Consider the following 13868-nt stretch of genomic DNA (forward strand, 5'->3'; position numbering starts at 1 on the left):
CATCTCCATACTGTGCAGGTGTCTGCTGTATTACATCACATCTCACAGACTGAGGCATCTCCATACTGTGCAGGTGGCTGCTGTATTTTATCATATCTCACAGACTGAGCCCTCTCCATACTATGCAGGTGTCTGCTGTATTATAACACATCTCACAGACTGAGCCCTCTCCATACTATGCAGGTGTCTGCTGTATTATAACACATCTCACAGACTGAGCCCTCTCCATACTGTGCAGGTGGCTGCTGTATTAAATCACATCTCACAGACTGAACCCTCTCCATACTGTGCAGGTGGCTGCTGTATTATATCACATCTAACAGACTGAGGCATCTCCATACTGTGCAGGTGTCTGCTGTATTATATCACATCTCACAGACTGAGCCCTCTCCATACAGGGCAGGTGTCTGCTGTATTGTATTACCTACCACAGACTGAGGCATCTCCATACAGGGCAGGTGTCTGATGTATTGTATTACCTATCACAGACTGAGGCATCTCCATACTGTGCAGGTGTCTGCTGTATTGTATTACCTATCACAGACTGAGGCCTCTCCATACTGTGCAGGTGGCTGCTGTTTTATATCACATCTCACAGACTGAGCCCTCACTATACTGTGCAGGTGTCTGCTGTATTATATCCCATCTCACAGACTGAGCCCTCTCCATACTGTGCAGGTGCCTGCTGTATTATATCACATCTCACAGACTGAGCCCTCTCCATACTGTGCAGGTGTCTGCTGTATTATATCACATCCCACAGACTGAGGCATCTCCATACAGGGCAGGTGTCTGTGGTATTATATCACATCTCACAGACTGAGCCCTCTCCATACTGTGCAGGTGTCTGCTGTATTATATCACATCTCACAGACTGAGGCCTCTCCATACTGTGCAGGTGTCTGCTGTATTATATCACATCTCACAGACTGAGGCCTCTCCATACTGTGCAGGTGTCTGCTGTATTATATCACATCTCACAGACTGAGGCATCTCCATACTGTGCAGGTGTCTGCTGTATTATATCACATCTCACAGACTGAGCCCTCTCCATACTGTGCAGGTGTCTGCTGTATTATATCACATCTCACAGACTGAGCCCTCTCCATACTTTACAGGTGTCTGCTGTATTACATCACATCTCACAGACTGAGGCCTCTCCATACTGTGCAGGTGTCTGCTGTATTATAACACATCTCACAGACTGAGCCCTCTCCATACTATGCAGGTGTCTGCTGTATTATAACACATCTCACAGACTGAGCCCTCTCCATACTGTGCAGGTGTCTGCTGTATTATATAACATCTCACAGACTGAGCCCTCTCCATACTGTGCAGGTGTCTGCTGTATTATAACACATCTCACAGACTGAGCCCTCTCCATACTATGCAGGTGTCTGCTGTATTATAACACATCTCACAGACTGAGCCCTCTCCATACTGTGCAGGTGTCTGCTGTATTATATAACATCTCACAGACTGAGCCCTCTCCATACTATGCAGGTGTCTGCTGTATTATAACACATCTCACAGACTGAGCCCTCTCCATACTGTGCAGGTATCTGCTGTATTATATCACATCTCACAGACTGAGCCCTCTCCATACTGTGCAGGTGTCTGCTGTATTATATCACATCTCACAGACTGAGGCATCTCCATACTGTGCAGGTGTTTGCTGTATTATATCACATCTCACAGACTGAGGCATCTCCATACTGTACAGGTGTCTGCTGTATTACATCACATCTCACAGACTGAGCCCTCTCCATACTGTGCACGTGTCTGCTGTATTGTATTACCTATCACAGACTGAGGCATCTCCATACAGGGCAGGTGTCTGCTGTATTATATTACCTATCACAGACTGAGCCCTCTCCATACTGTGCAGGTGTCTGCTGTATTATATCACATCTCACAGACTGAGCCCTCTCCATACTGTGCAGGTGTCTGCTGTATTATATCACATCTCACAGACTGAGCCCTCTCCATACTGTGCAGGTGTCTGTTGTATTATATCACATCTCACAGACTGAGGCATCACCATACTGTGCAGGTGTCTGCTGTATTACATCACATCTCACAGACTGAGGCCTCTCCATACTGTGCAGGTGTTTGCTGTATTATATCACATCTCACAGACTGAGCCCTCTCCATACTGTGCAGGTGTCTGCTGTATTACATCAGATCTCACAGACTGAGCCCTCTCCATACTGTGCAGGTATCTGCTGTATTATATCACATCTCACAGACTGAGCCCTCTCCATACTGTGCAGGTGTCTGCTGTATTATATCACATCTCACAGACTGAGGCATCTCCATACTGTGCAGGTGTTTGCTGTATTATATCACATCTCACAGACTGAGGCATCTCCATACTGTACAGGTGTCTGCTGTATTACATCACATCTCACAGACTGAGCCCTCTCCATACTGTGCACGTGTCTGCTGTATTGTATTACCTATCACAGACTGAGGCATCTCCATACAGGGCAGGTGTCTGCTGTATTATATTACCTATCACAGACTGAGCCCTCTCCATACTGTGCAGGTGTCTGCTGTATTATATCACATCTCACAGACTGAGCCCTCTCCATACTGTGCAGGTGTCTGCTGTATTATATCACATCTCACAGACTGAGCCCTCTCCATACTGTGCAGGTGTCTGTTGTATTATATCACATCTCACAGACTGAGGCATCACCATACTGTGCAGGTGTCTGCTGTATTACATCACATCTCACAGACTGAGGCCTCTCCATACTGTGCAGGTGTTTGCTGTATTATATCACATCTCACAGACTGAGCCCTCTCCATACTGTGCAGGTGTCTGCTGTATTACATCAGATCTCACAGACTGAGCCCTCTCCATACTGTGCAGGTGTCTGCTGTATTATATCACATCTCACAGACTGAGCCCTCTCCATACTGTGCAGGTGTCTGCTGTATTATATCACATCTCATAGACTGAGCCCTCTCCATACTTTACAGGTGTCTGCTGTATTACATCACATCTCACAGACTGAGCCCTCTCCATACTGTGCAGGTGTCTGCTGTATTATAACACATCTCACAGACTGAGCCCTCTCCATACTATGCAGGTGTCTGCTGTATTATAACACATCTCACAGACTGAGCCCTCTCCATACTGTGCAGGTGTCTGCTGTATTATATCACATCTCACAGACTGAGCCCTCTCCATACTATGCAGGTGTCTGCTGTATTATAACACATCTCACAGACTGAGCCCTCTCCATACTGTGCAGGTGTCTGCTGTATTATATCACATCTCACAGACTGAGCCCTCTCCATACTGTGCAGGTGTCTGCTGTATTATATCACATCTCACAGACTGAGGCATCTCCATACTGTGCAGGTGTTTGCTGTATTATATCACATCTCACAGACTGAGGCATCTCCATACTGTACAGGTGTCTGCTGTATTACATCACATCTCACAGACTGAGCCCTCTCCATACAGGGCAGGTGTCTGCTGTATTACATCACATCTCACAGACTGAGCCCTCTCCATACTGTGCACGTGTCTGCTGTATTGTATTAACTATCACAGACTGAGGCATCTCCATACAGGGCAGCTGTCTGCTGTATTATATTACCTATCACAGACTGAGCCCTCTCCATACTGTGCAGGTGTCTGCTGTATTATATCACATCTCACAGACTGAGCCCTCTCCATACTGTGCAGGTGTCTGCTGTATTATATCACATCTCACAGACTGAGCCCTCTCCATACTGTGCAGGTGTCTGCTGTATTATATCACATCTCACAGACTGAGGCATCTCCATACTGTGCAGGTGTCTGCTGTATTACATCACATCTCACAGACTGAGGCCTCTCCATACTGTGCAGGTGTTTGCTGTATTATATCACATTTCACAGACTGAGCCCTCTCCATACTGTGCAGGTGTCTGCTGTATTACATCAGATCTCACAGACTGAGCCCTCTCCATACTGTGCAGGTGTCTGCTGTATTATATCACATCTCACAGACTGAGCCCTCTCCATACTTTACAGTTGTCTGCTGTATTATATCACATCTGACAGACTGAGGCATCTCCATACAGGGCAGGTTTCTCTGGTATTATTTCACATCTCACAGACTGAGCCCTCTCCATACTGTGCAGGTGTCTGCTGTATTATAACACATCTCACAGACTGAGCCCTCTCCATACTGTGCAGATGTCTGCTGTATTATATCACATCTGACAGACTGAGCCATTTCCATACTATGCAGGTGTCTGTGGTATTATATCACATCTCACAGACTGAGCCCTCTCCATACTGTGCAGGTGTCTGCTGTATTATATCACATCTCACAGACTGAGGCATCTCCATACTGTGCAGGTGTCTGCTGTATTATATCACATCTCACAGACTGAGGCCTCTCCATACTGTGCAGGTGTTTGCTGTATTATATCACATCTCACAGACTGAGCCCTCTCCATACTGTGCAGGTGTCTGCTGTATTATATCACATCTCACAGACTGAGCCCTCTCCATACTGTGCAGGTGTCTGCTGTATTATATCACATCTCACAGACTGAGGCATCTCCATACTGTGCAGGTGTCTGCTGTATTATATCACATCTCACAGACTGAGGCCTCTCCATACTGTGCAGGTGTCTGCTGTATTATATCACATCTCACAGACTGAGGCATCTCCATACTGTGCAGGTGTCTGCTGTATTATATCACATCTCACAGACTGAGGCCTCTCCATACTGTGCAGGTGTCTGCTGTATTATATCACATCTCACAGACTGAGGCCTCTCCACATTGTGCAGGTGTCTGCTGTATTATATCACATCTCACAGACTGAGCCCTCTCCATACTGTGCAGGTGTCTGCTGTATTATATCACATCTCACAGACTGAGCCCTCTCCATACTGTGCAGGTGTCTGCTGTATTATATCACATCTCATAGACTGAGCCCTCTCCATACTTTACAGGTGTCTGCTGTATTACATCACATCTCACAGACTGAGCCCTCTCCATACTGTGCAGGTGTCTGCTGTATTATAACACATCTCACAGACCGAGCCCTCTCCATACTATGCAGGTGTCTGCTGTATTATATCACATCTCACAGACTGAGCCCTCTCCATACTTTACAGGTGTCTGCTGTATTATATCACATCTCACAGACTGAGGCCTCTCCATACTGTGCAGGTGTCTGCTGTATTATATCACATCTCACAGACTGAGGCATCTCCATACTGTGCAGGTGTCTGCTGTATTACATCACATCTCACAGACTGAGGCATCTCCATACTGTGCAGGTGGCTGCTGTATTTTATCACATCTCACAGACTGAGCCCTCTCCATACTATGCAGGTGTCTGCTGTATTATAACACATCTCACAGACTGAGCCCTCTCCATAATATGCAGGTGTCTGCTGTATTATAACAAAAAAAAGGAGGACCAATTGTCACGGCAGGGAGTTATTTACATAGGAAAATGCAAAACTGCCAGAGGCAGAAAAGGTACCCATATCCGGACAGCAAAAATATGTAATTGTGTTATAAAACGTCACTTTTATTGAATATCAAAATAAAATGATTTGTGTGGACATATTTACTGCAAAACACTTTTTAAGTATTGCAGTTAAAAACACAGTAGAGTCGGCTCCATGGGTCAAATGAGGAGTATAAACTCGCTGATAGTATTATCGCATTGATGTCATGCATACAATATGTAGGTTTGAGGACTTAGCTAATTCGTGAGGAGTAAAGAGATAGACTCCACTAGATTTCCAGTTCACTGGATTAGCCCCCACTTGACTCAGTCTAAGAGTTTGTGGCAATTAATCGCCTGGTTGTCACAGAGGCAATGCTATGCTGATGGATGTGCATAAGAAGCTGCTCCTGAATTTAATGTAAAGGCCAGTAATTACTGGTCCCCTTAGATTTGACTGGGGTTGGTCAATAGTGTGACCAGGGCCCTATGCAGCGGGAGTCTGAGAGATTGATAGAGAACCACTAGCCTCACTATGCTACACCTAAAATTAGAGATTTAAGGTATTCATGAATAGTGAATTTGACTCAGAGCCTGACTGAGTCCCGTAGCGGTTACTGCTTTTGAATGCTCTAAGTCCAGGAGCATGCGCACATTGCGCTACTGATCGACTTGAATATTCTGAGTCCAGGAGCATGCGCATATCGCACCAACTCCGTTGTCAACAACACTGTGTCAGCTGACACAGTCAGCTGTTTGACTTACATCAGCTGACTTATTACGCAGTTCGGCGCTTCGCCATCATGCCCATGACCACCGCCCCTCGCTAGATGTCACCATAACACGGACCTATCAGGTATTAGTATGAGGAAGGCGTTTATATCTATTATATACTATAGGCTATTGGATAAAAAATGGGAGGAGTTTCACCTTTAAATGGTCGGCGTTGTCTCGCCGCCGACACTAATAGCCCTACCCCTGATGAAGCCAGCTTGCTGGTGAAACATGTTGGGGGGCATATGTGTTTCGTCTTTTTAATTAGCAGTACCAGTCAGGCTCTGAGTCAAATTCACTATTCATGAATACCTTATATCTCTAATTTTAGGTGTAGCATAGTGAGGCTAGTGGTTCTCTATCAATCTCTCAGACTCCCGCTGCATAGGGCCCTGGTCACACTATTGACCAACCCCAGTCAAATCTAAGGGGACCAGTAATTACTGGCCTTTACATTAAATTCAGGAGCAGCTTCTTATGCACATCCATCAGCATAGCATTGCCTCTGTGACAACCAGGCGATTAATTGCCACAAACTCTTAGACTGAGTCAAGTGGGGGCTAATCCAGTGAACTGGAAATCTAGTGGAGTCTATCTCTTTACTCCTCACGAATTAGCTAAGTCCTCAAACCTACATATTGTATGCATGACATCAATGCGATAATACTATCAGCGAGTTTATACTCCTCATTTGACCCATGGAGCCGACTCTACTGTGTTTTTAACTGCAATACTTAAAAAGTGTTTTGCAGTAAATATGTCCACACAAATCATTTTATTTTGATATTCAATAAAAGTGACGTTTTATAACACAATTACATATTTTTGCTGTCCGGATATGGGTACCTTTTCTGCCTCTGGCAGTTTTGCATTTTCCTGCTGTATTATAACACATCTCACAGACTGAGCCCTCTCCATACTGTGCAGGTGTCTGCTGTATTATATCACATCTCACAGACTGAGCCCTCTCCATACTGTGCAGGTGGCTGCTGTATTATATCACATCTCACAGACTGAGCCCTCTCCATACTGTGCAGGTGTCTGCTGTATTATATCACATCTCACAGACTGAGCCCTCTCCATACTGTGCAGGTGTCTGCTGTATTATATCACATCTCACAGACTGAGCCCTCTCCATACTGTGCAGGTGGCTGCTGTATTATATCACATCTAACAGACTGAGGCATCTCCATACTGTGCAGGTGTCTGCTGTATTATATCACATCTCACAGACTGAGCCCTCTCCATACAGGGCAGGTGTCTGCTGTATTATATCAGAGCTCACAGGCTGAGGCATCTCCATACAGGGTAGGTGTCTGCTGTATTGTATTACCTACCACAGACTGAGGCATCTCCATACAGGGCAGGTGTCTGCTGTATTGTATTACCTATCACAGACTGAGGCATCTCCATACTGTGCAGGTGTCTGCTGTATTGTATTACCTATCACAGACTGAGGCCTCTCCATACTGTGCAGGTGGCTGCTGTTTTATATCACATCTCACAGACTGAGCCCTCACTATACTGTGCAGGTGTCTGCTGTATTATATCCCATCTCACAGACTGAGCCCTCTCCATACTGTGCAGGTGCCTGCTGTATTATATCACATCTCACAGACTGAGCCCTCTCCATACTATGCAGGTGTCTGCTGTATTATAACACATCTCACAGACTGAGCCCTCTCCATACTGTGCAGGTGTCTGCTGTATTATATCACATCTCACAGACTGAGCCCTCTCCATACTGTGCAGGTGTCTGCTGTATTGTATTACCTATCACAGACTGAGCCCTCTCCATATAGGGTAGGTGTCTGCTGTATTATATCACATATCACAGACTGAGGCATCTCCATACTGTGCAGTTGTCTGCTGTATTATATCACATCTGACAGACTGAGGCCTCTCCATACTGTGCAGGTGTCTGCTGTATTATATCACATCTCACAGACTGAGACATCTCCATACAGTGCAGGTGTCTGCTGTATTATATCACATCTGACAGACTGAGGCCGCTCCATACAGTGCAGGTGTCTGCTGTATTGTATTACCTATCACAGACTGAGGCCTCTCCATACAGGGCAGGGGTCTGCTGTATTATATCACATCTCACAGACTGAGGCCTCTCCATACAGGGCAGGTGTCTGTGAGATGTGATATAATACCACAGACTGAGGCATCTCCATACTGTGCAGGTGTCTGCTGTATTATATCACATCTCACAGACTGAGGCCTCTCCATACAGGGCAGGTGTCTGCTGTATTATATCACATCTCACAGACTGAGCCCTCTCCATACTATGCAGGTGTCTGCTGTATTATAACACATCTCACAGACTGAGGCATCTCCATACTGTGCAGGTGTCTGCTGTATTATATCACATCTCACAGACTGAGGCCTCTCCATACAGGGCAGGTGTCTGCTGTATTATATCACATCTCACAGACTGAGGCCTCTCCATACTGTGCAGGTGTCTGCTGTATTACATCACATCTCACAGACTGAGCCCTCTCCATACTGTGCAGGTGTCTGCTGTATTATATCACATCTCACAGACTGAGCCCTCTCCATACTTTGCAGGTGTCTGCTGTATTATATCACATCTCACAGACTGAGGCCTCTCCATACTGTGCAGGTGTCTGCTGTATTATATCACATCTCTCAGACTGATCCCTCTCCATACTGTGCAGGTGTCTGCTGTATTATATCACATCTCTCAGACTAAGGCCTCTCCATACTGTGCAGGTGTCTGCTGTATTTTATCACATCTCACAGACTGAGTCCTCTCCATACAGGGCAGGTGTCTGTGGTATTATATCACATCTCACAGACTGAGGCCTCTCCATACTGTGCAGGTGTTTGCTGTATTATATCACATCTCACAGACTGAGCCCTCTCCATACTGTGCAGGTGTCTGCTGTATTATATCACATCTCACAGACTGAGCCCTCTCCATACTGTGCAGGTGTCTGCTGTATTATATCACATCTCACAGACTGAGGCATCTCCATACTGTGCAGGTGTCTGCTGTATTATATCACATCTCACAGACTGAGGCCTCTCCATACTGTGCAGGTGTCTGCTGTATTATATCACATCTCACAGACTGAGCCCTCTCCATACTGTGCAGGTGTCTGCTGTATTATATCACATCTCACAGACTGAGGCCTCTCCATACTGTGCAGGTGTCTGCTGTATTTTATCACATCTCACAGACTGAGGCCTCTCCATACTGTGCAGGTGTCTGCTGTATTATATCACATCTCACAGACTGAGGCATCTCCATACTGTGCAGGTGTCTGCTGTATTACATCACATCTCACAGACTGAGCCCTCTCCATACAGGGCAGGTGTCTGCTGTATTTCATCACATCTCACAGACTGAGCCCTCTCCATACTGTGCAGGTGTCTGCTGTATTATATCACATCTCACAGACTGAGGCATCTCCATACAGTGCAGGTGTCTGCTGTATTATATCACATCTCACAGACTGAGGCCTCTCCACATTGTGCAGGTGTCTGCTGTATTATATCACATCTCACAGACTCAGCCCTCTCCATACTGTGCAGGTGTCTGCTGTATTATATCACATCTCACAGACTGAGCCCTCTCCATACTGTGCAGGTGTCTGCTGTATTATATCACATCTCACATACTGAGCCCTCTCCATACTGTGCAGGTGTCTGTGGTATTATATCAGATCTCACAGACTGAGGCCTCTCCATACTGTGCAGGTGTTTGCTGTATTATATCACATCTCACAGACTGAGCCCTCTCCATACTGTGCAGGTGTCTGCTGTATTATATCACATCTCACAGACTGAGCCCTCTCCATACTTTACAGGTGTCTGCTGTATTATATCACATCTCACAGACTGAGGCATCTCCATACTGTGCAGGTGTCTGCTGTATTACATCACATCTCACAGACTGAGGCATCTCCATACTGTGCAGGTGGCTGCTGTATTTTATCATATCTCACAGACTGAGCCCTCTCCATACTATGCAGGTGTCTGCTGTATTATAACACATCTCACAGACTGAGCCCTCTCCATACTATGCAGGTGTCTGCTGTATTATAACACATCTCACAGACTGAGCCCTCTCCATACTGTGCAGGTGGCTGCTGTATTATATCACATCTCACAGACTGAGCCCTCTCCATACTGTGCAGGTGGCTGCTGTATTATATCACATCTAACAGACTGAGGCATCTCCATACTGTGCAGGTGTCTGCTGTATTATATCACATCTCACAGACTGAGCCCTCTCCATACAGGGCAGGTGTCTGCTGTATTATATCAGAGCTCACAGGCTGAGGCATCTCCATACAGGGCAGGTGTCTGCGTTATTATATCACATCTCACAGACTGAGGCATCTCCATACAGGGTAGGTGTCTGCTGTATTGTATTACCTACCACAGACTGAGGCATCTCCATACAGGGCAGGTGTCTGCTGTATTGTATTACCTATCACAGACTGAGGCATCTCCATACTGTGCAGGTGTCTGCTGTATTGTATTACCTATCACAGACTGAGGCCTCTCCATACTGTGCAGGTGGCTGCTGTTTTATATCACATCACACAGACTGAGCCCTCACTATACTGTGCAGGTGTCTGCTGTATTATATCCCATCTCACAGACTGAGCCCTCTCCATACTGTGCAGGTGCCTGCTGTATTATATCACATCTCACAGACTGAGCCCTCTCCATACTATGCAGGTGTCTGCTGTATTATAACACATCTCACAGACTGAGCCCTCTCCATACTGTGCAGGTGTCTGCTGTATTATATCACATCTCACAGACTGAGCCCTCTCCATACTGTGCAGGTGTCTGCTGTATTGTATTACCTATCACAGACTGAGCCCTCTCCATATAGGGTAGGTGTCTGCTGTATTATATCACATCTCACAGACTGAGGCCTCTCCATACTGTGCAGGTGTCTGCTGTATTATATCACATCTCACAGACTGAGGCCTCTCCATACTGTGCAGGTGTCTGCTGTATTATATCACATCTCACAGACTGAGGCCTCTCCATACAGGGCAGGTGTCTGTGAGATGTGATATAATACCACAGACTGAGGCATCTCCATACTGTGCAGGTGTCTGCTGTATTATATCACATCTCACAGACTGAGGCCTCTCCATACTGTGCAGGTGTCTGCTGTATTATATCACATCTCACAGACTGAGCCCTCTCCATACTGTGCAGGTGTCTGCTGTATTATATCACATCTCACAGACTGAGGCCTCTCCATACAGGGCAGGTGTCTCTGGTATTATATCACATCTCACAGACTGAGGCATCTCCATACAGGGCAGGTGTCTGCTGTATTGTATTACCTATCACAGACTGAGGCCTCTCCATACTGTGCAGGTGTCTGCTGTATTGTATTACCTATCACAGACTGAGGCCTCTCCATACGGGGCAGGTGTCTGCTGTATTGTATTACCTATCACATACTGAAGCATCTCCATACAGGGCAGGTGTCTGTGGTATTATATCACATCTCACAGACTGAGGCCTCTCCATACTGTGCAGGTGTCTGCTGTATTATATCCCATCTCACAGACTGAGCCCTCTCCATACTGTGCAGGTGTCTGCTGTATTATAACACATCTTACAGACTGAGCCCTCTCCATACTGTGCAGGTGTCTGCTGTATTATAACACATCTCACAGACTGAGCCCTCTCCATACTGTGAAGGTGTCTGCTGTATTATATCACATCTCACAGACTGAGCCCTCTCCATACTGTGCAGGTGTCTGCTGTATTATATCACATCTCACAGACTGAGCCCTCTCCATACTGTGCAGGTGTCTGCTGTATTATATCACATCTCACAGACTGAGCCCTCTCCATACTGTGCAGGTGTCTGCTGTATTATATCACATCTCACAGACTGAGCCCTCTCCATACTATGCAGGTGTCTGCTGTATTATAACACATCTCACAGACTGAGCCCTCTCCATACTGTGCAGGTGTCTGCTGTATTATATCACATCTCACAGACTGAGCCCTCTCCATACTGTGCAGGTGTCTGCTGCATTATATCACATCTCACAGACTGAGCCCTCTCCATACTGTGCAGGTGTCTGCTGTATTATATCAAAAAATAGAAGATAGGACCAACTGTCACGGCAGGGATTTAGAAACGATTATTGACTACTAACACTACATAGGGTAGCGCAAAAAAATTCCCATATCCGGACAGAAACGAATGATAAAACGTCACTTTTAATGGTAATTGAAATAAAAAAGTGGTAGTGTGTAAATAGCTACTCCACTCAAGAAACGACGTGTTAAAAATACAGGTGCCTAGGACTCTAGAATGCCACTGTTAAAGGCTATAGCAAGAATGTAGGTAGAGGATGGGCCTGTAATCAGAAGAACGAGTGGTCACCACAATGTGAGTTAGAGTGCTGAGGGTAGCGAAGGTAAATGGTATAGTGCGTCCCTGGTGTAAAGGGTTATTGTATTTAAACCCAGTGCAGCGGGTTCAGTAGTAGGGGGATCAAATGTGATCCCTTCGCATACCGAACCTAGCTATGTCCCTCAGATTAGAAACTCTATGCTCACACGAAAACAATGTACCAGGCACCTCTTTAGTTGGCTAGTCCTTGCAGATGTCCAGACAGATGGCACTGACTGGACCCTGACAAGTACAACCTACCTACATAGTAACTAATTAAAGTACAAGTATTGGTATGAGCCTAGTACGCCTGCTAGTTAAAAGACAAAGAATTAGCCCCCCGACATGTTTCACCGGAGCACCGGCTTCATCAGGGGTCGGGCTAATAATGAGTGTCGGCTCGATACGGCCGAGTTTATAAAGGAAAGACCCCTCCCATATCAGGATTATGATCCAATCCCCTGTACGAGATCATGGCCAGCCTCCAAGTGTTGATTGGTGCGTACCGTGCACTATGAGACAGCCAGGTCCGATCAGCTGTTCCCCATTATCCGGGGGAGTTGCCGAGTCAATTCATCTCTAATGCGCATTATATCTCTAATGCGAGTTATATGTGTAATTGTTCTGTTATTTATACTGATCCGCTCTTCCCCTCCAGGTTCTGCCCCGTGAGACCCTGTAATGATGGAGACAGAAGAGGCCGCACTACAAGTCCACAGGAGATAACCATGTGCTGGGACCCCCTGATCACATGAAGCGGGGGTCCTGCATCACTCCACCGCGGAGCCACGGGCTCGGATCTTCACCTCCTGTAACGCAGCCTGGAGGAGCGCGTTTCGCCATCCGTTGGTTCTTTGGGTTTTGTTCTAGGTTTTCCCTGTAACATCCGAATGTAAATAAAAATCTTTTAATAATATAAAACTAATTCTCACAAGTTTCCGCCGCCTCCGATCGTTTCCTGATGATTTTCGCGTCTTCGTTTTTTGTGCATCAAGTTTTTAGTGGTGAATTTCTGATCGCGCTCAGGGCAGAATCACGGATCGGATCCTTGTAGATTCTGTCATCTGATTGGCTAAAAACATGGAATCAGTGTCCGGCAGGATCCCCCGAACATTCCCACTAAGGGAGCACAGGGAAGGTTTTGTGGAGCATGATGGGAAAGGAGAACTACTGGGGGCCTCATCCCACTCTGCCCAACCGGA

At 46.1% G+C, this 13868-nt stretch overlaps 1 protein-coding gene across 1 annotated transcript in view; it reads left to right on the plus strand.

The window, feature by feature from the left end:
• The window catches only part of LOC140108458 (cell adhesion molecule CEACAM1-like), a gene marked incomplete at its 5' end in the record, with an annotated part of 96172 nt that extends 82647 nt beyond the window's left edge, over positions 1-13525 (plus strand). Inside the window, one exon of the mRNA XM_072131748.1 lies at positions 13325-13525. The remainder of the gene's footprint in view (positions 1-13324) is intronic.
• Positions 13526-13868: the final 343 nt, after the last annotated feature.

Source organism: Engystomops pustulosus, unplaced genomic scaffold, assembly GCF_040894005.1.
Source record: "Engystomops pustulosus unplaced genomic scaffold, aEngPut4.maternal MAT_SCAFFOLD_132, whole genome shotgun sequence".
In the NCBI taxonomy this organism is placed as follows: domain Eukaryota; kingdom Metazoa; phylum Chordata; class Amphibia; order Anura; family Leptodactylidae; genus Engystomops; species Engystomops pustulosus.